This window comes from Phyllostomus discolor, chromosome X, assembly GCF_004126475.2.
Source record: "Phyllostomus discolor isolate MPI-MPIP mPhyDis1 chromosome X, mPhyDis1.pri.v3, whole genome shotgun sequence".
NCBI lineage: Eukaryota > Metazoa > Chordata > Mammalia > Chiroptera > Phyllostomidae > Phyllostomus > Phyllostomus discolor.
The window spans coordinates 71053141-71057112 of NC_050198.1; positions in this window are offsets into that span (position 1 = coordinate 71053141).

Genomic DNA, 3972 nt, shown 5'->3' on the forward strand with positions numbered 1-3972 from the left:
GAGTTAAATATAATGGAAGTCGGGCAGCCAAGAAGTTGAAGTAGACGCGTTCATCCGGACTGGTAGGAGAAGACGAGCCGGGCGGGCGCAGGGCTGGCTCGGGTCAGCGGCGCGCGGAGGTCGGGGGAAGGTTTGGCGCGAAATCGGCGCAAAAGCCATCCGGCGCGCAAGAAGGCAGCGGTGATCCCTGAGTACGCAAGCTGCGGCTGGCAGACCCAGAGGGGTGGCGATTGTGGACCAGGGCAGAACTTGCGGCCCGGAGGCCCAGACAAGGGTCTGAGTCCAGGAGAACGGAACTACCGCCATTGTTTTCTCCCGCCCCGCCCCGCCCCGCCCCCACATATAACGTCACAATCTAGCGACTGGGGTGCCCAGCCCCAGTGAGCACCTAAGGCTCCGACCCCCACCGTAACAAGAGCAACCAGACCGGAAAAAAAAAAAGGGAGAGACAGGGGGAAAAAAAACCAAAATATGTTTTCAACAGAGCAGATCAGTCCCCCAGGACTCATCCTTTTGAGCGACCAAGAATTAGCCAATCTATCAGATGCGCAGTTCAAAACACTGGTGATCAGAAAGCTCACGGAACTGGTGGATTTTGGACGAAATTTAGATGAAAGAATGCAGATTACCATAAAACAGATGCAGGAAGACACGCGGAGGAGAGCCAATAGTGAAAGGAAGAAATCTGAGTCTCAAAATAATACAGTGGACCAGAAGGAAGATAGAATCAACCAAGCAGGAAAGCATGATGAAATAAGAATTCAAAAAATTGAGGAAAAGATTAAGAGCATCCAAGACACCTTTAAACATTCCAATATCCGAATTATAGGGGTACCAGAATCGGAAGGGGAAAAGCAACAGATTGAACACGTATTTGAACAAATAATAAAGGAGAACTTCCCCAAACTGGCAAAGGGAACAGTCTTCCAAGAAATCCAAGAAGCTCAGAGAGCCCCAAAGAAGTTGGACCCAAGAAGAAACACACCAAGGCACATCATAATTACATTAGCCAAGGTAAAAACGAAGGAGAAAATCCTAGAAGCAGCAAGAGGTAAGGGGACAGTCACCTACAAAGGAGTTCCCATCAGACTGTCAGCTGATTTCTCCAAAGAGACCTTACAGGCAAGAAGGGGCTGGAAAGAAATATTCCAAGTCATGAAAGACAACGACCTACATCCCAGATTGCTCTATCCAGCAAAGCTCTCATTTAGAATGGAAGGGCAGATAAAGTGCTTCTCAGATAAGGTCAAGTTAAAGGAGTTCATCATCACCAAGCCCTTATTTTATGAAATGCTAAAGGGACTTATCTAAGAAAAGAAGATAAAGAAAAGACATGTATAGTAAAAGGACAGCAAACTCACAAATATTAACAACCACACCTAAAGCAAAACCAAAAGAAACTAAGTAAACAATTAGAACAGGAACAGAACCACAGAAATGGAGGACACATGGAGGGTTAGCAGCAGGGGGGTGGGAGGAGGAGAGAGGGGGAAAAGGTATAGAGAATAAGTAGCATAGAATGTAGGTTGAAAATAGATAGAGGGAGGGCAAGAATAGTACGGGAAATGTAGAAACTAAAGAACTCATAAGTATGACACATGGACATGAACTAAAGGGGGAAATGTGGGTGGGAGGGGGGTACAGGGTGGAGGGGAGAGAAGGGGGGAAATGGGACAACTGTAATAGCATAATCAATAAAATATATTAAAATAAATAAATAAATAAATAAAAATAAAAAAAATAAATGAGTTAAATATACATCTTCAAGGATAAAACTGACTTATCAATACCCTGTTTCAAACTGTAATGGTGTTCCAAATGAAACTGAAATTATGGCAAGTTCAAATTAAGGCAAATAATTTTATGCATTTCAACACATTGGCTAAACAGTTCTGTGAACAGCAAAAAATATGCAGCCTTGCTTTTTGATTTCATACAAGAATTTGAAAACAGATTTCAAGATTTCTGGGAAAGTAATATTTTGCTATATTTGTTACTCGATTTTCAGCCAACATAAATATGTTACCTGCCAATTTTCAAGTGGAATGCATAGAGCTGCAATCTGACATTCAACTTAAAGAAAAATTTGGTCATGTCTCTTTACTGGATTTTATAGGTCCTTTCTTCCCAGGGACAAATATCCCTTGCTTCACAATTGTGCCTTATTCATGTCATTGCTATTTGGCAGCACCTACATTGACAAGCAACTATTTTCAAGAATGAACCACATTAAAAGTAAAATCAGAACCAAAATATCTGAAGAGCACCTTGAGAACTCACTGAGAACTGCAACTACTTCTCTCAAACCAGGTATGGATGCACTAGTTTCTCAAATACAATTTCAAACATCCCACTAGTTTTATATTTCCCTCTTTTCTTTTACTCTTATAATAAAAATATTTTAAAAAATCAATGACATTCATTACTTAGACAAGTACATTTTCTATATTAGTGATCATAAACATGGGAACCTGCTCGATGATTTTAAAAGATTAACAAAAGGGCCCAGGCTGGTGTGGTTCAGTGGATTGAGCGCTGGCCTGTGAACTAAAGGGTTACCGGTTCTATTCTAAGTCAGGGCACATGCCTGGGTTGTGGGCCAGGTCCTCAGTTGGGGGCATGTGAGAGTCACCACACACATATGTTTCTCTCCCTTTCTTTCTCTGAAAATAAATGTTTGTTTAAAAAATATTATCAGAAGGGCCGCTGCATAATTAGGGTTATTATATGAGGACTTTTTTGCTTATCTGTTGTGGTGGATATCATGAAAATTATGTACAGACCTTTTTTTTGTTGTTGTTCATCAGTTTTTGTTAGTGTTTGTGTACTTAATGTGTGGTCTAAGACAACTCTTCTTCTTCCAGTGTGGCTCAGAGATGCCACAAGTTTGGACACCCCTGAATTAAATCATAATATATCATTGATTATATGATGAACCTCCATTTCGGAGATGTTGAAATGTGGGGGAAGCAACACTGAATATACTGTGCCACTGAATTGTTCACTTTAAAATGGTTAATTTTATGTGATGTGAATTTTACCTCAAATTATTATTTTTTAAATGTGAATCAATAAAAAAGACAATCTTTGAAAATAATTAAGCACAGAGGGAGGTCCTAACCTCAGAATTTGGGAATAAATAATAAACAAAAAGCTCAGTCAAGAAGTTGGACAGCTCTGGGTTTGAGTTTTTGACAACTTCTTTTTCTTCTTCTTTTTTTAAATCCTCACCCGATGACATGATTATTGATTTTAGAGAGTGGGGGAAGGGAGGAAGGGATAAAGAGAAAGAGAAACATTGATGTGAAAAAGAAACATTGGCTCTGGCTGCTCAGTGGATTGAGTGTGGGCTGCAAACAAAGGGGTTGCCGGTTCGAGTCCCAGTCAGGGCACATGCCTGGGTTGCAGGCCAGGTCCCTATTGGGGGCCACATAAGAGGCAACCACACATTGATGTTTCTCTTCCTCTCTTTCTCCCTCTCTTCCCCTCTCTCTCTCAAAATAAACGTTAGCTGGCTTCCTTGTATCATATGCACCCTGATGGGGGACTGACCCCCACGCATATGCCCTGACCAGTAACTGAACCCTTCGGTTTATGGGTTGATGCTCCAAGTGAGCTGAGCCACACCAGCCAGTGAGTCACACCAGCCAGGGAAGCCAGGGCAGCCAGGGCTTGGCAAGTTCTTTAATACTCTCTGTGCCTCAGGGGCTGCTATGAGGATGAGGAGTAAATGATTTAACACATACTGAGTCCTCCACACAGTGACTGCAAGGCTCATTGTTGCTTTGCTATCCTTGCTGTGACAGCCCTGCAAGCTCATCATCTCCTGCAGGGGAGAAGCTGGGTATGGACACTACAGCTTGGTCCTGCTTTGGAAGTCAAATTGTTGCTTTACCTGACTAGCCCCTTCCTTTACTAACAGAAGTAGCCAGAGTTCTCATTGGGGCTTTGTTTCCCATTGGTTACTAACAG